This window comes from Monodon monoceros, unplaced genomic scaffold (assembly GCF_005190385.1).
Source record: "Monodon monoceros isolate NGI ecotype Baffin Bay Population unplaced genomic scaffold, NGI_Narwhal_1 Super_Scaffold_17, whole genome shotgun sequence".
NCBI lineage: Eukaryota > Metazoa > Chordata > Mammalia > Artiodactyla > Monodontidae > Monodon > Monodon monoceros.
Window position 1 is genome coordinate 455,716 of NW_021703773.1, and position 21,447 is coordinate 477,162.

Consider the following 21,447-nt stretch of genomic DNA (forward strand, 5'->3'; position numbering starts at 1 on the left):
GAATTATTCTTCTCATCCTGTTTCACATTTTGCGTTCAGCAAATGACCAAAGCCAAAAGGCTTGAGTCAGCAAGCAACTCCCAGGGCCCTTGTGGGTCATCCTATTGGTACTGCAGAAATGAAGAAAACACAGGTGAGGCTAAGGAGCACAGGGCAGGTAGAGCTCTGTGAAAGAGAGAGACTTTTCATGAAGTAAAAAATGTCATTTGTAAGACACACAACACTGTACTACATTTTACCACAGTAAAATATAGGACATGATTAAAATTAGACCATGTACTCTATTTTTCTTATTCAAAATACGGTCTTATAGTTTCATTGCTTTGGAAATGTCAATATTCATACCTTTTCATTAATGGAATAAATATAACTGTTTTCATAACAACTTAATGAGTAAGATACATGGAAGGGAGACTGAAGCCCAATTATGGGAGACTATCACAGAATAATTTCAGAGTTTCTACGCCAATGACTTAAACAGCTTTTTGTTTTGTTTTGTTTTTTTATTGGGATAAAGTTGCTTTACAATGGTGTGTTAGTTTCTGCTGTACAGTCAAGTGAATCAGCTATATGTACATGTATATGCCCTCTTTGTTGGATTTCCTTCCCATTTAGATCACCATAGAGCACTGAGTTCCCTGTGCTGTACAGCACATTCTCATTAGTTACCTATTTTGTACACAGTAGTGTATATATGTCAATCCCAATCTCCCAATTCATCCCACCCTCCCTTTCCCGCCCTCGGGGTCCATATGTTTGTTTTCTACATCTGTGTCTCTATTTCTGCTTTGCAAATAGGTTCATCTGTACCACTCTTTTAGATTCCACATATATGCGTTAATGTACGATATTTGTTTTTCTCCTTCTGACTTCACTCTGTATGACAGTCTCTAGGTCCATCCACGTCTCTACAAATGACCCAATTTCATTCCTTTTATGGCTGCGTAATATTCCATTGTATCAGAATGGCCATCATCAAAAAATCTACAAACATTAAATGCTGGAGAGAGTGTGGAGAAAAGGGAACCCTCTTGTACTGTTGGTGGGAACGTAAATTGATACAGCCACTATGGGGAACAGTACGGAGGTTCCTTAAAAAACTAAAAATAGAACTACCATGCGACCCAGCAATCCCACTACTTGGCATATACCCTGAGAAGACCATAATTCAGAAAGAGTCATTTACCAAAATGTTCACTGCAGCACTATTTACAATAGCCAGAACATGGAAGCAACCTAAATGTCCACCGACAGATGAATGGATAAAGAAGATGTGGCACATATATACAATGGAATATTACTCAGCCATAAAAAGAAACGAAATTGAGTTATTTGTAGTGAGGTGGATGGACCCAGAGTCTGTCATACAGAGTCAAGTAAGTCAGAAAGAGAAAAACAAATACTGTATGCTAACACATATATATGGAATCTAAAGGAAAAAAAAATGGTTCTGAAGACCCTAGGGGCAGGACAGGAATAAAGATGCAGACGTAGAAAATGGACTTGAGGACATGGGGAGGGGGAAGGGTAAGCTGGGACAAAGTGAGAGAGTGGCATGGACTTATATACACTACCAAACGTAAAACAGATAGCTAGTGGGAAGCAGCTGTATAGCACAGGGAGATCAGCTCGGTGCTCTGTGACCACCTAGAGGGGTGGGATAGGGAGGGTGGGAGGGAGACGCAAGAGGGAGGGGATATGGGGATATATGTATATGTAGAGCTGATTCACTGTGTTATATAGCAGAAACTAACACACCACTGTAAAGCAATTATACTCCAATAGAGATGTTAAAAAAAATTAAAAAAAAAAAGCCACATGCACTCCAGTGTTCACTGCAGCACTATTCACAATAGCCAGGTCCTGGAAGCGAGCTAGGTGTCCATGGACAGAGGAATGGATTAAGCAGCTTTTATGGGTCCCACCTCCTGGCTCTGCTTTACAGTTGGTGAGTGTCGCACTGGCGGGTGCGGTGGTGCAGCAGACAGAAAGCTTCCTTGGAGCCTCCAAGGCTCCGTCCAGGCAGCAGAAGACTGCCCCACCACACCTCCCAGCTCTGGCGTCACATGTAAGCTCCTTGTAATCACGTTGTTCCACTACAGCTAATCCAAGAAAATGCTACCCACACCTCTAGTTTCTTACTTTTGAGTGAGATGTTATAAAGAAAACACAAGTGCATCTCTAAGATATAACAGCAAATTGCGTTGAAGAGAGGACTATGTGTCTAATAACATGATGCAGTTGGAACATTTTTCTTTAAAGAAGGATTTGGATTTATGAGACTCATCTCATTCACTCTGAGATGGGAAAAGGGGGACCAGATGCCATCCAACCCCTCATCTTCCACATGAGGAAATGGTAAGTTCATAACGTTTCCCAGGCAGCACAGCAGAGCAGAGGCAGAACTGCCTTGTAGATCTATCTTCTAAGTGTGAGAGTAAGTCTGCATGTGTGTGATCAAAAAGACTGCATCCAGCTAGTGAACTCCCTTTCTAGCAAAGCACATCCCAATTCAGGACAAAGATGCTTAGTTACAGATTTTATATTATTTAAGATGCGATACATGTATCCTTAGCCAGTGTCTTGACAGACTCCGTGGGAGTTCTTCAGTGTGGCTACAGTAGTCAGTTTACCTACTGTATAATTATGGGAGCTAATAAAATTTAGGACACATTTCATCACTATCAGGGTATGGTAAAACGTGTCCTCAAATACAGAAATGGTAAAACATCAAAAGAAAATAAGGGGTAAATCAAGGCACAAAGACCATGCTATAAATTGGATGTTCTTTTCGAAGAACTCAAATTCACTCAAGAACTAGGACAACCTATTATATAGCTAATGTCTCTTGAGTCTGCATGTACAGAAGTGCAGAGTCAATGTCTAGCTCCAGCCTCAGGAGACTCTTGCTGATAAGCGTCTTTACATTAATTCTATTCCTTGCAGGAGCCGTCCTGAACCCACAAGTAATAGTGGGCTTTTCAGAAGAGACAGACCATTAAAGGTTTTTTATACACTATCACACTCAATACTAACCAGAGTAATTTAACAATATGGTAAAGATAAAATACTACCTGTTCATAAAGGTAGAAAATGATATCTAAGCAACTAGAAATTTTCCAATAAATTCAATTCTGCCTTAGATCAAATTTTTTTTCAAATTTTTTGCCTGTGAGAATATTTTCTTGAAGAAAGAACTGAGTTTCAAATGAGAAGATTCTTGTTTCCCTGTCAGATGCACATCACACAACAAACTCTATTATAAAGGGTCTTGTAAAATTCAACAAACTTGCTATATTGTAGGTCAAGTCCTCTTTGTGTAAATGATAACGCAACAAATCTAAACACGGGATGTTAGCCTTATCCTTTTCAATGAAAAAATTACAAAGGGATTTTCCTGAATCTTTTTAGTGCTTTATGATAGTCCATTATTTCTCTTAAAAAAGGAAAATCTGCTTTGCAAATGCATCCAACACTCATATACCCTGATCACAACTGCCTACCCTTGTATCTACTTCACTTCGTTAGGAACTGAAGTCCCTTGATTCCCCCTCATCTCCAGCCAACAGTCCTCACATCCTTTCCCAGGCAGCCCATCACCTCAACCAGTCTTGGTGGTACTTTCCACTTCTTTGTCCCATGGCCTTTCTGTTGTACCTGAAAAGAAACACTGTAACTCTTGATCAATCCTATTCTGACTTCACATTATATTAGTTAAGGTTTCTTTAGTTCCAAATTCAAAAATCTAAACTCTACCTTAAGGGTAAGGGGGACCTAACGTTTATGTAGCCAAACCATAAAAAAGATCCAGATGGAGCTGGCCACAGGGACACAGGAATTTAAAATTCTACCCCCTTGTCAACCATTTCTCAATAAAATTGGGAAAAAAACATAAACTCTGCCCCCTCTACTTTCAACTCTTCTCTTTCCATCCCAAACATCCCCACTCCCTGTTTCTTTGCTACACAAGAAACAATAAACATGTCCATATCAACAGCACCCATTCACATCTTTGTATCTCTGAATAAGAGAAACCCACAGTTCTTTTCTCCCAGCTCCAGTTTGAAAAGATTCCAACTGGTATGATGTAGGTCACCTGTCCTCCCCACTGATCAATCCATGTGCCTGGGAGATGAGGAGTTATGATTCGGCCCTTCCCTGCAGTCAAGGGGGCTGGGGTCTCTATTACAGAGGGGTGGCACTGACTGGTTGCAAGTGCAGACCTCCTGAGCTCCTGGTAGGTGACTAATTCAACATTAATAGAGAACATTAACAACAGTACACACTAACATCTCACACTTCCGCAGAGCATTCATTCATGAGTCTCTTTTAACTTTTTTGCCATTTTCCCTAAAATGTATCTGCATTGGCATCTGTTCTTTCCTCCTTTCTGACAGGAAGGGAAGGAGTGGTACATGCCTGCCAGGCTAAGCCTCTAACACAGGTCCTGACCTTCCCTTTCTGGGGTAACAGCTCTTCCTTTACCTGCTCCTCTCTATCAGCTTTCAAACCTGTGCAGGTCTCTCCAAACCCCATCTCTGCAATTTAGTTGCCACGCTTTGTTCCTCAGAACCTCTCCTGAGAGAAGTTTCAGCAATTCTTATCTCCGCTTGATCTATTCTCTTCAATCTAGTTTCCATCCCTGTTCCTCCATTAAAACTTATCACAACAAATTCATCAGCTTTCCTCGTTCAAGGCCACTCTAGTGTTCTGTATCTCTTCACCTTCAGCAGCACTGAATACTCTCAAACATTGAATATATTCTTCCTTATTTTCTGTGACACAATACATAGTTTCCTGAATTTTCTCCTATCTCCTTTGACAATCCTTCTCCTTACTCATATCTTCCTCATCTTATCCCTTAAATGTGGCTGAACCTAAGGGTTTATCTTCAGCCCACGTGAACTCCTGTGAAGTTCAGATTCATGTGTCACAAAGCATCACAAACTCCGTAAAAAGGAACTAACTAGTACATGAAGGCCCAATAGTGAAAGTGTACTCTCAATCTTAGTAAACCCCGTTGATATAAAACATTCAATTACTGGAGTACAGAAACACTACACATAAAGCCCAAGGATGGGTAGTTTATGGTGATATAAAACATGCCCAAGTCAGAATCCTAGGAATGCCAAAATTTTTCTATCAATTGTTCCATTCAAAATACTTTTACATATATTTCTACCACACAATCAAGGAAGCTCCAGGCTAAAATCATCTTTACTACCAATCTTGCACCTGCCTACTAATGGCACAAGAACAAGCCTTTTAGTAATAGTGTTTTTAGGACAAACTGTTAAAACTCAAGAAACAACAAAATGGAATTTCAGAGCTGAAAGGGGCCTTAGAGGTCATGAAATAAATTCTTCCTTTTGTAGATGGGGAAAATGAAGCCCTGTGTTTAAAAAATTCTCTTAAGGTGCTATAGCTAGTTTTCATAAAGTTTGACTCAGAAATTACATTTCTCTCAGAAATCAAGTGACTACATTCAACTAAGTACATTCTATCCTTTCAACTAACTAAATTCTTTCCTATCGGCTAACTACAGCTAACTACATTCTCCCTCCTAAAACCAAACTTGACAGCATCGTAAATGCCTGGCTTAGGTCAAGGCTCACGTGAAAGGGAAGAAGGCTCGTGCCTCTCCTGGAATCGAGTCACGTAATGCTGGTCACTGTGATATTCTCTTCTTAAAGATGAGCTTTAAACAAGAGCCACCGTTGCTGGGGCATATGCTTGGGATGCCTTCGTCAGTGAGGATGATGGTTTGCTGCACTGATCGTATACTCCCACTCCACTTATGGCCAAAGGTATTTGCCATACAAATGGCTGAAATTGGAGGTGTATTTGACAACTTAGTAAAATAATTTATCTCTAGCTCTGTGAGGGGTTATCTGATCTAGGTCCAAGAAAGCAAGATTTGTGGGTAAACACTGTCACAGAAGGCTTCCATTTCCCTGTGGCCATGAATTGGTAGCTGGAGACAAGTGGGGAAAGGGACCAAATCAATCTCAATGGGCCAGAGCAGCCCATATAAATTATATGCAGTGAGGTTACAGCCAGCTGTCTCAGGCTAAATAATGGACCCCCAAAAGACATCCAGGTCCTAAACCCCAGAACCTGCAAATGTTTCTGCATTCCACAAAAAGTTTGCAAACACAATTAAGTTAACGATCTTGAATGGGAGAGAACATCTGGGCTGAGTGGTGTCTCTATAAGAAGGCAGCAGAGGGAGATTTAACAAAGACAGAAGAGAAGGTAACAGGAAGATGGACAGAGAAACTGAAGTGATACAGACACAACCCAAGGAATGCTGGCAACCACCAGAGGTTGGAAGAACCAGGGAAGACATCCTCCCCTAGACCCTCTAGAGGAGCGCAGCACTCTCCACACCTTGATTTCAGACGTCTGGCCCCCAAAGTTGTGAGAGAATAAATTCCTGTTGTTTTAGAACACCAAGTTTGTGGTAATTTGTTGCAGCAGCCCTAGGAAATTAACACACGAGGTATAAATGGAAGACAGATATCTGAATAAAGAATGATCATACCCACAGGTTGACTTCCAGAAACTTTTCCAGAGTCAATCCCCAGGTAAAACACAGTTGTCTACCAGAGTGCTCTCAACTGAAAGTATGAGGGTATGTGCCAGAATGAGCCAATGAACTTTTTAAAATATTGATCACTGAGTCCCATCCCAGATCTACTGAATCAGATTCACAGATTAGGAACCTAAACATGAATATTTCCAAATGATCCACACATAACTCTGATACAAACCCTTGGTTAAAAATCACTGCTTTGTGAGGTTACCTGTCTTCTTCAAACTGAAATTCCTGCAACTTAACCCAGGAGCTAGACAATAATCAAATACCTCCACTGAGACTAAAGAGGACAGAATGATTCCTCAAAGTTGAAGTTCATCGGTTTTAAGAATGAGAAAGCAAAGTAACTTGCTTAAATTACAGAGATCAAGGTATCTTGGTCTAAATTTACTTTTAAGTCTTTGTTCTTCAACTTTTAATTGCTTCTCATCGAGATGATAAAATGCAATTTTATTCAAAGCTTAGCACCATCTTTGACAGCCCACACACGGTTCTCTGAAGCTTTCCCTATTACCATGCATCAGGTAACCATGAGTCTCTTTCTCTCCAGAAGCACATTTTGCAATCTATGAAATTCATGTATTTTTGTTCAGTCATCTCTCAACTCCAATGATTTTTCTTTCTCTGTGCTCCTTGAATTACTAGGAAAAGTATAGGGGATAACACAACTTCCAGTTTCCCTTCGTGAGACTGGCAGTGACCACAGTGAAATTTGTACCCAAGAATTATGACACCATCAACACCATGGCTATCTTGTTCAAGTGCAATGCTGCTTCATGCAGATATTCAGATCAAGCAGACTTCTAAGTATAGAACTAAATATGCAACACTCTGGAAAATGTTATCAGAGAAAGACTGTGTTTGAAAAAGACATTGGTTAAAAATTAATAAATCTAGGGGCTTCCTTGGTGGCGCAGTGGTTAAGAATCCACCTGGCAGTGCAGGGGACACGAGTTTGAGCCCTGGTCCGGGAAGATCCCCCATGCCACGAAGCAGCTAAGCCCGTGAGCTGCAACTACTGAGCGTGCGCTCTGGAGCCTGCAAGCCACAACTAATGAGCACGTGCGCCTAGAGCCGGTGCTCTGCAACAAGAGAAGCCACCGCAATGAGAAGCCCGTGCACCACAACGAAGAGTAGCCCCCGCTCGCTGCAACTAGAGAGAGGCCACACGCAGGAACGATGACCCAACACAGCCAAAAATAAAAATAAATTTATTTTAAAAAATTAATAAATCTAGTTACCATATGAATTTCAAATTGGTTAGAAAAACTCAAAATATCTTAAAGCAATGGCCCTCAACTTTTATTTTCTTCCTTATACCTTAAAATAATATTGAGAAATTGCATTACTACCTCATTAAAGAGGGCTTCCCTAAAACCAATATTTAGAATTGACTCTTTGTTTGCCCTTCTACCCGTGGAAGTTGCTACACCCGTGCAACATACCAAATAAAGTTATGGGTGAGAACTGTGCCGCCGCCTTCTTTTTTTCTTTTTCTTAAGTGGCAGAAGGCAATTGTCAACCAGAAGTAAAAAAGGATAAACAGCCTGAAACTCTGACCACAAGAGTATTCATAGGTAGATCCATTTTAGGGAGAAAAACATATAAAAGATGAGTTTCTGGAAACTGATTCCTGTATCCAGTGGAAAGTTTTCATGTACCCAAGTTTAAAGAACACGACATTAAAGAACACATATTAACAAGCAACCTTGCAGGCATTCCTCTCTTTAGCTCTCATTCAGGGTGACAAAAGCATGCTCAATATAAATAACTTATTCTGAGTTTGGCTTTTCCCCACATCTACAGTCAGATCTATTTTTTGGATCCAGTCACCATGTAAACAGGGTCAAAATCTATATCCTGGAGCGTTAACTTACCACAGGTTGTGGCGCACTTACAAACCCAGCCAGCAATGGCAGAAACATCTAACCATTAAGTGTCTGACTCTACTGCGGAGATGAGCCAACGCCAAACCATAACAGATACCACGACAGTAACGTAAAAGCACTCGCCTTACTGAAAGGGAATCTGAAGTACAATTAATATGCATGATTCATCACATAACAAACACTTGTGAGTACATCTATAGGCCATTGTGGCATTATGCTAGGTGTAGAAGAATCCACTCTGCCTTCTGGGGCCTCTTATGTAAGTATAACAAAACGTACTGCTAATCCTGACTGAACTTGACCTAATGGAGAATTAGCTAGCAGAATCAACTTTTTATTTCCTGCCATCAATGTGCAAGACACTTTCACACATAGTATCTAATATGTGACATCATATTACAAGTAATTTTTAGAGAAATATTTAATAGAAGAGAGAACAGATCCAGTCTCAGGATCTAAGAATTTGAGGGGAAGAGGGGGTTCGACAATCATGAACTTGCCCGTTCAAGACAAATAATTTCATTTACCTGGCCTTCATTTTCTAAATATGTGCTATGAGAGGGTTGCATAAGGTTACCTTTTTTGACCCCCTTCCAGATCTACCATTCTATAATTCCACTTTAAAAGGATCTTAGAAATCACCTGGTCAAACTCTCAAACTAGTTCTTTCCCTAGTCCCTACTCCCTTTTCCTGTGTCCCTCACTTATTTTCCCCATGGTTATTGATTAGCAGCATCACTATGTGCTAAATACAAAATAGCCACTAAGTTCCTTTTTCTAAATTGAAGCATGATTGGCATATAACATTATATTAGGTTCAGGTGCACCACATAATGATTTGATATTTGTACTAAGCTCCTTTTTGAGCAAAAACTTAAGTAGAAAGAATTTTTTTCTCCTTGTTAATACTGTAAACATATCCCTCAACACAATAAAAGCCATACATGAGAAGCCCACAGCTAACACCCAAAGTGCCTGCATCAATTTACATTAAAAAACTGAAAGCTTCTGCTCTAATGTCAGGAGCAAGACAAGGATGCCCATTCTCACTGCTTTTATTCAACATAGTATTGGAAATCCTGGCCAGAGCGATTAGGCAAGAGAGGGAAATAAAAGGCATTCAAATTGGAAAAGAAGAAGTAAAATTGTCACTATTTGGAGATGACATGATATTATGTATAGAAAAACTTAGACTCCACAAAAAAAAACTTCTAAAACTAACTTAAAAATTCAATTAAGTTGCAGGATATGAAATCAATATACAGAAATCTGTTGATTTCTATACACTAATAATTCTTCCAATTCATGAACACAGAATATCTTTCCATTTATTTGATCATCTTCAATGTTTTTCATCAGTGTCTTATAATTTTCAGTGCATAGGTTTTTCACTTCCTTTATTAAATTTATTCCTACATATTTTATTCTTGTTGATGAAATTATAAATGGAATTGTTTTCTTCATTTCTCTCTCTCTCTGTCTCTCTCTCCACACCCATACACACACACACATACACACATGCACACATATACACAAATACACACACACACACACACACACACACGCAAAGGAAAATTATTCACCCATAAAAAATGAAATCTCGCCATTTGCAATAAGATGGATGAAGCTTCTGAGTATTATGCGAAGTGAAATAGGTCAGAAGGAAAAGATAAATACCATGTGATCTCATATACGTGAAATCTAAAACAAGACACACACAAAAACCCCAAGCTCATATAGAGAAAAGATTGGTGGGGTTGCCAGAAGGGTGGGGTAGGGATGGGGGAGTGGGAGAAATGAGCAAAGGGGGTTAAAAGGTACAACATTCCAATCGTAAGATAAATAAGTCATGGGGATGTAATGTGCAGCATGGTGACTATAGTTAACAGTACTGTGCTGCATATTTGAAAGCTGTTAACAGAGATCCTAAAAGTCCTCATCACAAGAAAAAAATTTTTTGTAACTATGTAAGGTGATGGGTGTTAACTAGACTTATGGGGTGATCATTTCACAATGTATACAAAGATCAAATCATTATGTTGTATGCTGAAACTAACATAATGTTATATGCCAATTATACCTCAATTTAAAAAAACCTGTAAACATATCCTAGTGAGTTGATTTGAATATCAAGTCTAAATGCTGGTCCAATATCAAAAAACTGACTAAGACTCATCAGCAAGCAGGTAACACAGCTGAGTACAGTAGCCAGGGAGATGCTCTTGGGAATTAGAGAAAGCCTGATCTCGAGGGGCGGGTGACACTCAGCTGTAGCCTGATTTCAATCAGGTGGGAGTGTGGATTCACTATGCCTAGCTCTTATTATTTTTCAGAAGTACAAATTACTCAAGGCTCACAAATTTTCAAGTGTGGCAACAAAAAGAGCAACAAAAACAAACAAAACAAAACCCCACTGTGGGCCAAACTAAACACATCTGTTATCCAACAGGCCATCAGGGTTGAAATTCTGATTAGAATGAAGTTATCAGAAAACTGTTGGGAAAGAACAATGAGAATCCCAAATAGAGAATAGATACAGCAAAACTTCCTGGTTTATGATTTAGAGACTTAACACTTCTGGATACTGGATGTTTCACTTGATGAGATTTCTCTAACTCTGTGATGATGCTCTAGCCATTTCTCAATGGCTGATATTCCACTGATGATAGATAATGATATAGCCATCTATGAGGCCACACTACGTGAGGCATCGTGCTAAGAGAGTTATTTCTATTTAACCTCACTGAGTCCTCACAGCAACTGTATGAATGAGGTATTATTATCCCTGCTTTAGAAATGACATACCTAATGCTCATAAAGGTTAAGTAATCTGCCAAAGGTCATAGAGCAGAGCTGGGGATCTGAAGACAGGTCTGTCTGAAGCCAAAGTCTGTGCTTGTAAAGTCTGCCTTAATCCTGATGCAATACTGACATATATAACATACTATAACATAGTATATATACAGTATATATAAAATGTTTTAAGTTAACATAGATTGAGCAATAGATTTTACAACTTCAATAAATGCTTTGTTGTTAAAAACTTACTAGACGCTAGTTTACAAATTTAAAAACAAACAACGCTGTTCAGATTCTTCCATTTCTTTGCCTTTTACTTTCTGTTATATCAGCTCAGGACTTGTTATTTAGTTTATTTAAAAGTAATGTTTTCACAAGGAAAGATATCCACGATCCTGAGTTCTTACCTGAGAAAACAGTGTACCTGTGCTGACGGTTATTCATTCCATTCTCGTTTAACCTGTCATGCATCTCTGTCACCTGTGTGCTCCAACTGCCTATGTGGCATGCCTGCTTGACTCACTGTATTGCCCTAGCATACAGTAACCACAACAAATATTTTATCCTAACATAGGCTGATAGGTCAGGGGAAAGTATTTTTTATAACTGATAAACAATGATAAGATTGCATTTTTTTCTATAATAGTATTGTATACAGTATAAGTACTTATACAGAATAGTATTTTTTAATAACTATTAGAAGACTAGTTCATGTTTGGGACATGAACAGTGTAGTATAACATAACAGTTGTTAACAACTGTAACGATATTGTATAAATAAATCTCTTAAAACTATTCACTCATTCGTTCATACATTCAGTCAACTGAGTCTCTACTACCTGTCAGGTGGGCAGGTTGTCAGGTACTCATACAGGCATTGAAAGCCCAGTGGTGAACAACACAGGCATAGAACTTAGATTTAGTGGGGGTAGAAACAGACAGTAAAAGAATAAGAAAACAAATAAAGATTATTCATTTTCTGGGAGGCTGCCAAATAATTATTATAAGGTAACTAAAATAAGGTAACAATAACTCAAAAAGTAGCTTTAGACTGGATGGTTGAAAAAGCCTCTCTGCAAGGAAATTTAGGGTGTAAGCGACAGCCATAGGAAGATAAAGGGAAAGAGCTCCTGGCATAACTGAGCCTGGTGGGTCTGAGAAACAAACAAGGCCACCATGGCTAGAGCACGGTGGCTTGAGACGTGGGTCCTGACAAGGACAAAGAGGTAACCACGTCACACAGGGTTTTTGACGAGAAAACAAGGGTTAATTCCACGTGTGTTGGGCAACCACTGGAGGATTTTAGCAGTAGAGTGACCTGCTCTAATTCATGTACTTAAAGGTCGCCCTGGCCACCAAGTGGAGAAAGGATTGGAAGAGAGCAAGGGAAGCTGCATCGAGACTGGCGGTGTCTGGTGAGGGGTGGTGTGACCGGGCTTGGGGGGGTAGCAGTGCAGACTGGGGATGTATCAGACCATTTTCCTAAATTGTGGGAGAAGGATGGCCCATTTTCCCACACCTCAAGCACAAATAAAAAATTGGGTAAGACAGTTTCAACAGTGGCACCAGAGACAGATTGCTCTCCATTAGTATTTAAAGTCATTTAAGCTAAAACTGGGGTAGCTATATTAGAATATGCAATTAAAGGGGAAAAGTAAGGTGCAAAACAGTCTGTTTAGTATGTTCCTACCTTGTGGAAAAAATGTATCTACGTTTGCTCTCACTACATCTCTGAAAGGATACAGAAGAAACCACTGCTGAGATTTCCTTTGTAGAAGGCAACTGGGGGAATGGAGTGGTAGAGAGAATTTTCTATGGATAACCTTCTGTACCATTTGAATGTTTACCACACCATAAATGCTTTACTTCTTCAACTAAAAATCTAGATACTATATTTTAAACTCCTCACACATGTGATCAAGACTCTGCCTCTCTTTAGTCCCCACGATACCTCATAAATTGTCTTGACCACGGCATGTTTTAAAGAAACAGGTGTTGAGAAGACAAAGACCTCGGTGATGATGACCCTGACACCATGACTCCCATCAGGGAGGCCACAGCGCAGAACAAAGAACAGTGGACTAGAAATCAGTTCACTTGTATCGAACCTGCCCCTTCTATCAGCCGTGTGACTTTAGGCCACTAACACTAGCCTTTGGTTGCTTCATCAGTAAAGATAAGATAACAACAATCTACCTCATAGAATCGTGAGGATGAAATCAAATTGTCAATATGAAAACATCTGTACTTTGTAAAGCAACACATGAATGAAAGGTACTATTGTTACATACAGCCCATGCTTGTCCTACTCAAGACTTTACAGGACACTTGAAGTAAACATCCAGAATCCATCCATTCCATTCCCCATGCCAAGCATGCTGGGCCTGGGGAGAATCACTTATTTTGAATCAAATTGGCAGTTTGGCATTATAGACAAACATGTCAACAACTAACATTTACTGAGTAGTTAACAAGTGCCGGGACCTGTACATGTATGACATTGTTCCCTCTTCACCACCACCCATGGGTATTATTCCCATTTTACAGATGAGGAAAATGGGGGTGCAGAGAGGGTAAAGAGAGTGTTATTAGGTGGGAGATCTCAAAAAGGAATCATAGGCAGTTTGATTCCAAAGCCTTTCACATTTTTTCCTTGACTTTTTTTCCCTTGAAAAATCTAGGCTTTCACTTCCTGTCTTCACTTCGGGGCAGAGGAGCTTGAATCTGTTATATAATTTTCCCTCTAAAACCTACAACAATAAGAGTACACGTCTCTGACCACTCAGACTAGTATACTATTCTCCCAAGAGAACTCCAACCTGGATGGCTAAAACTGTTTGCAGCTACAGTCGTGCTTTAGGACATGCCAGGCTGGGTGTCTGACAACTGAGAAGATATGATCCATACAGGTAACGTTTATTGAGCTGCTACATGCTGAGCACTTATATGTACTATTTCATTTAACTCTCTACAACCTATGAAATAAGTATGACTTATTCCATCTCACTGATCTCAAAGCTATAGAGTAGGCAGATTGTTACTTGCTGCAGGTTGTAGGGTACCAGATCAAATGCAGGAGGCCAGTTAAATGTGAACTTCAGATAAACAATGACTAACTTTTTTCAAGCATAGGTATTACCACCCGCCAACTTTGCATGAGGCATACTTATACTAAACATTATTTATTACTTACCTGAAATTCAAGCTTAACTGGGTGTTTTGTAATTTTATTTGCTAAATCTGGCAACTCTCCCCGGTGACAGAGTTCCAGTGGCAAAACTGGAACTCACACATAGGACCATCTGCCTCCAGAGCTCAGGTTTTTATTCACTGCTTTACACCTCTTGTCCTTCCCAAGATGGACTTGCTGTGACTACGTCAAAACCCTCCTGGGAAGAGGATATGTATCTCAGGTAGAAGGGGAATTCACTGAAGTGCCAATGGAAAGATTACAACATATATTCTGAAAAGATCTTCATCTTCAAACAAATGTGGGCATTAAAAACTAATGTCCAAAAACATTATGTAGATGTGATTTAATGTAGCAATCGTCAGAGCCTGATAGCTTGGAAAAAGTTAATGTAATGTTAGTCTTACTAAATCACCACCTTCTTCCATAAGAGTTAAGGTTAACTTCCAAACTATTCTTCAGCATATGTAACTATTCTCTGACCTGTATAAGCATCATGATTTTCAAATTCATTGCCTTCATAGCCATCTCCTGATTTTGCTTTTAATTCTTATACGCGAATCCTCTGATTTATCTATCAAAAACTTGTCTGGATTTGGATAGCTGGGCCATACTTTTGAAAAATATAACAATAACCAATATTTTCAAAGAAGATTCTGGATTGTACCTGCCATATCTGTTATTAGACCCTCTTGTTGTAAGCCTTACTTGTTGGGAAGTGGCAGGCACATACCATAATAAAGGAAGCTTCATAATTTTAGTACATAGAGAAAACATAAATTCCAAATGACCTCGTAAATTACATGCAGTAAGTTTTTAAACACCTGAGAAAATGATCAATTATATTTAATGATTATGGACATGATGATAAAGTTAATGTACACAGTTAAAAAACTGCTTGCTGAGTAACATGCAGAGTTCTTTTTATAAATGGCTTATAAAAATGATTCCCGGGGGACTCTGACATTTAGAGAGAACATCAGGCATGGCATTTGTTCTCTGTCATTTCCATGCATTAGACAAAGTAATGAAGACAAACCAAATGGAAACAGATTTCATCCAAAACAATCAATACAGCTAAATTAAATAATCTAATCCAGTGGCTGTCAGGCTTTGGGATTTCATGAATAGGAAAATTTTGAAAAGAGGTTTGGGAACCCACCTAGAACTGCCAGATTTTCATTTTGTCACGTGAGGAAATAAAACAAAACACTATCTTCTACTGCCATCATTCCATCAAAATAATTAACAAGGACAACCTCAAGACAAAGCACTGTTTCCCAAGAAAGGACCATACCTTCACTAACATTTTCACTATAGACTGAAAACTTTGACAGCAACCAGCAGCAGAACACGGTCTAGTCCTATAGCTGCTAGAATACAGTGTCTGGGAAAAGATGAAATTTTTAAAAAAGAAGTCCCTATTATTTGGTATTTGCTAAACACAAAGTTAAGATACACAAACCATTCTGGTCAATGGAAATTATTCCAGTCTCATGTGTACTTGTATATGTTGTCCATGTTCCTTGCTGTTCATTTTTAAACTTTTATCAAAGGAATATGTTTATCATTTTCATAATCAAAATTACTAAAAGGCATGTAATGAATAACAATCCTTTGATTTATTTACTTCAGATTTTTGTTATCCAGAGCTAATCTCTTTCAACTCCTTTTTTTTTTTCTATTTTCAGTATGAACTACTGACTTTCAACTGTGGAGCTCTGGAAAAGAGCATTTATCTGTCTCTCTCTCTCTCTCTCTCCCTCTCTCTCTCCATCTCTCTCTCTCTCCCTCTCTCCATCTCTCCCTCTGCCCCCCTCCATCTCTCTCTCTCTCACACACACACAGTATGCTCTTACTCCCCCCTCCACTCCCGATCCTCCCACTAAAATTGTACCACAATCACAATTTAGAGGTACATCAATTTTCAGTGCCTACCTTGTTATGACTAGGCAGATGTAATTCACTGCTGAGCTATGTGTGCAGTAGGCCACAGTTGCTTCTTTGTGAACTTTTTGTTTTTCCCAATGTTAATCATGACCTCATTTTGTTGTTGCTGACTTCATTTTCTAAGAGCCTATCTCTAATTCATCACCACATGGGGAATCTCCTCTCCATATGGTCCAACACTTCACGTATTCTCTCAGTGACACTGCTGGAAGCATCCTTGGAATCCTCTACTCTCCCACTCCAATCTGAACTGGTCAGTTTATCCTGCACAACTACTGAGCCTGTGCGCTCTGGAGCCCGCACGCTGCAACTAGAGAAGCCTGTGCGCTGCCAACAAAGAGCCCGCATGCCGCAACTAAGACCCAAAACAACCAAAATAATAAACAAACAAACAAACAAACTGGTCGGTTTCTATCTCCTGCAGAGCTGCTGTTCTGGTGCTTCCCCTTTACTATCATCCTGGGGTTCCCCTCTGACTCTCTGCTATTAGATTTCTGTGTACTGGACACCATGCCTTCTCTTCTTCCAGTAACTTCAAGTAAGATAGGTGAGGAGAGAAGGAAGAGACTGCCCATTGTGAAATGTGTGTACTTTTCACTTAACCCGCCTATTTTCAATGTGGGAATCCCACTGCTGGCCTCAACTGAGCCTGATTTCCTAAGTCCAAAGTCTCTGAGAGGAGCTGCAGAAGATGGGGGATATGGTCACTAGGCTCTGCAAAGCAGGGGAAGGCGTCTAGAGGGTCCAGTAACCAATTTTAAAGGACTTAAGGGATTGTTCTGTTTTGACCCACTGCCCTCAGAGGTAGCCAGTGACTCTGATTCCTACGCCTTTCCTGTGTTCTACGGGCTTCCAGGTCTGCAGGCACCTGAGTTTCAGCTCTCTCTGTGGTTAACAAGTCTTTCCATCTTTTGAATTTTGTTGACATCTTCAGGGAATCTATCTCATTCTCTGTGTCCTTGAAGATCTATGAGTTCTACTGTCATTTTAGTGGGGTTATGTAGGCATAGGGATAAAAGCACATTTGTTATCTTAAATTTTAATTTTAAGAGTTATGCTTTTGCAGCATATAAATACCATTTAATCATGATCTCAGAGAGCACAGCAGGGGGTTGATGAGGCATACAAAAACCCCCTCAAAACACTGCCCAATCATAATAAAAGCATTCTGGAGAGCTTTCTATTTTAACTGCTTTTCAAAAAGTGTTCTGAGGAAGAAAACTGTCATAAATCAGAACAAAGCTGGTACTTTATCAGTGCCTCTAAGTGACAGGAAAGACCTTCGCTCAAAGCACTTTCCTTTTCTGTCTATTAGGTCTAGCTAGTTAACTAGACCTCAAACCTTCTGGTTTACTTATGCTGTGAAGTCTCAGGAGACAGCTCTAATAAAAAGCTCAGTAGGAAGTGACGCCCTTGTCCTGGCTACTGCGGGTGCAGGGTCTGGAGGGGCTCCCCTGCCCGCTGTCAGCCCCTCCAGACCCCCGTCAGCTTCTCAGCTGTGGACCTGAGGCTGACACCACTAAACCGCACCTGGGTGCGAGGAGGAGACCAGCGATTGGGCCTGGGAGAGCTGCATACTCTCGCCTGATTTACTGGAGTCAAAAAGAAACTTGGCTTGCCAGATCTGAATAGGGCGATTACAAGTATACTGATGTCTCCAGCTGCCTTGGGTACCTCATGTTCCAACACTTCACTGCAGGCTGCAACCACTGTCATGTCAGGGGATGAGCCAGGCTAGGAAGAGGGCCTCACCCAGTACTTTCCTGAAAATTCTGACATGAAGCATTCCGAGTAATCTACGTAGAAAAACAAATCCCACTGAAATCAGATGATCTGTGTGTAAACCAAAATGTTGTACCATCAGAACGTGGTAGACCAGATCTTTTCAAAGAGTGTACTGCTTGGAAGATAAGATAATGCCCAAAAATCTTAATTAAAAGCCAAAGATAGAAGAGAAACCCCATAATAAATTACTGAGGAGGAGCTACTTTGCCCGGCTGCTCATGGTTTCTGTATCGCTATGCATGAGTAAATAAAAAGCATTCTCCAAAATTTTCCCGTTAGTCCTTAAGCGGAATGCAACCCCTGAAATCTAAACCAGGCAACCAAGCATAATCTAACAACAGGTTTCAATAAAGGAAGGCATCGTCCTGGGAAACACAGGACATCTGGTCGCCATGCATGTTCCCACACAAGGGCTCCCGAGGGTTGACTTCAGGTTATCGCATGCTAACCTCCTTGCATCTTCAACAAAGACTATCTTAAAAATGCAAGTTTTTTTTGTTTTCTCCCATAACTCCCATCTTAACACTATTTCACAGATTTCTCTTCTTCCCTTCCCTTGATTCTGACAAGGCTAATATACTAGCTTGCCAGGAATGATGGCACAGACCAGCATCTTCTTTACAATGTTCAAATACTTCCTGGAAGCTCTGAAACACCAGCCTAGTACACCATCCCTGGAAGAACGTGTTCAAACAGAAAGGCACGAGTGCAGCAGAGCTGGATGCAGTGTGACACTGGGATTATTCTAAGGACACTCAAACCAAGTACAAAACCACGGGCACCTTAAGCAAATGAAAATAGGTAAATAGGAGGATAGTGAAGATCTGCTTTTAATTACATTCAAGGGTCAACAAGTGTCACCCCCTCATGAGCATAGTTTGCTGAATATCCTAAATAATCATCCTTTAAAAAGGTACTAATTTACATGAAAGTACTGGCAGGATCTGAAAAATTCAGAAACAACTTGGGGTGAGGGGAGGGGGAGTTAGGGGCTGGAGGAAAATCCAAAAACACAAACCTAACAACAAAAACCAGTATCACTGTGCTAGCTTTAGAATTTAAAATAAAACTAAAAGTGGTGAAAGCTTCTATTTGGAGGCAAGGCTGAGTCAAGTCTGAAAAGGGTTAAACAACTATTGATAATTACGTAGTCTGCAGCATTACCTTCCAGAAGGGCCAGGTATCTTAAGGCCTCCTCTGGGTAAAGACCACATTAAAATATCAAAATGTATTAGTTTGTCAGAATCACACCTGAAGGAAAAGCGTAACTTCTTGGATCACAAGAAGTGATTCCAGCGTGAAGAGAGTAGAGCCGATATAAGAAAAAGAGAGTCTGGAGATAAAACTGTTTTTATCTTTGCACAACCAGATTTACTTTGTGAAAGACACCTCCTCTCAGACTCTCTCATGTGCCAGGGTCATAACTAGTAATGGGAGATGTTCTTCATATTCTGGGTCTAATAGTTTAGATCTACTGTCCTTCTGAAAGGATCCAACTGAAGGATGAATTTACAAGGTTAAAAGATGTTCTACTTCAATTTAAGAATAAAAAAATACAAAAAGACATTTGCAGGAAATTTTCCAAATTATGACTAAGGATTTTCTCCATATTATATGAGAAATACATTTTTTGAATAGGCAGACATAAATGACCCACTGAACCAGAATCTCGTTCCCGGGCTCTAAGCCTTAGTTTAAAGAACAAAAAGAGATCTGGTCAAGAATGACAATCCACAAACCTCTCAAGAAAAACTTCAGGTCACAAAGGGGCACGGTAATGATTTCTTCCGGTTTCCTTCGTGTATAGATTTGGTTCCCAGAGGGAGAAATGATTAACATGTACCTAACAATACTATAGCAAAGCCTCTGCAGAAGGGAGAGGACAGAGTTGATGGTGTCTTTCACACCACTGCAGCGAGTTTTGCAAAGCAATGAATTAGGCCCTTCCACTTTCCTTTCATGTGTTTACGGTTAACACCAAGCACAGGAAGAGGTTTATTCAAAATATATATAAACTCACCTTCCCTGAATGTAGCTCAGTCTTTAGGTTCCTCATACAGAGGAATAGCCATCACCAATCCCCACAAGGTTTCTAAAATTAACATTGCTCAGATCTAGGGTATCATTTCATCAACCCCTGCTCTTTATGGGTGAGTGTCAGGGAGGAGAAGTGACTTGTCTAGGTGCACACTGCTGACTAGTGAGCAAAACCCCGGCCCGCCACAGGGATGCTGTCACAGCACAGAGCAAAAGGCCCCCGTTTTCAGTTGGTACCACCCAAAGTGCCAGGGGTTCTGCTCTGAAATCTGACTGTTGGAGAAGTTGATTTCTTTGCTGTACTATTGAATAGCCTGAAACAGTTCGCTTGAATCCAGATGATAACCAACCAAAGAACTCTTGGTTTAATCTCTAGCCTCATACTATTTCTCAAAAAATGCCTCAAGAGTCAACCATGCGCATCACACTGACCTACAACCACAATAGAAAAGCGTCCCGTTGAGACCCCCTCATCTATAATGCATAGTGTAGTTGGCAAGAGACAGGGAAGGAGAAAGCGATATTGTCAACATGAGCTTTTACAGGTTTATGTTTTAAACCGATAGTTGGCTTACTCAAGTTGAAAACTGCACAGTACTGAAATAACTTATATTTCCAGGGGGATGTGGAAACGTGTGGCAGAACCAAGGCTTGATCGGCATCTTCTTCCATGGCGCATGCCTGACTCAGGAGTGCCTGTCTTTAGACACCGACCCGAAATGCTCCTTGTGTCAGAAGCAGAGCAAGCAGCTGGTCCGCCCCCTCAAGGCCAGGAGCTCATGGGTACCCTTCCACCAGCAGGCCCTTAGCGGATAGCCACATCAAAGTCAGACTTCACTAAGACATTTAAATAACGCATGTGTTCTCCACAAAACGCGTACGTGTTCTTCTAAAGCTTTCAAGGGATACAAAACGTGTTACATAGCTCCAGCTCCTTGACAAGGGACCACAATGACTGCACCTATTCTAGAAAACGCCAGAGTTCCAGAGACACAAAAGTAAGTCCCAGGAGCATACCCCAAGTTAATGGTACCTTACTGGCTTTTTTTTCAGGGAGTGGTGATGGTATCTCTTCTAATCATTAGATTAGATATCTTGCATTTTGGATGAAGAGTCAGATAATGAAAACGTGTTATTTACATGATTAGCAGGAAGAAGCAAGATTCCATTATTCCATTTTTAAAGAAGCTTCTTAAAAA

At 40.2% G+C, this 21,447-nt stretch overlaps 1 protein-coding gene across 7 annotated transcripts in view; it reads right to left on the reverse strand.

Annotated features, from left to right (window-relative positions):
* The window catches only part of PSD3 (pleckstrin and Sec7 domain containing 3), a 565,580-nt gene that overhangs the window by 158,009 nt on the left and 386,124 nt on the right, over window positions 1-21,447 (reverse strand). The window lies entirely within an intron of this gene.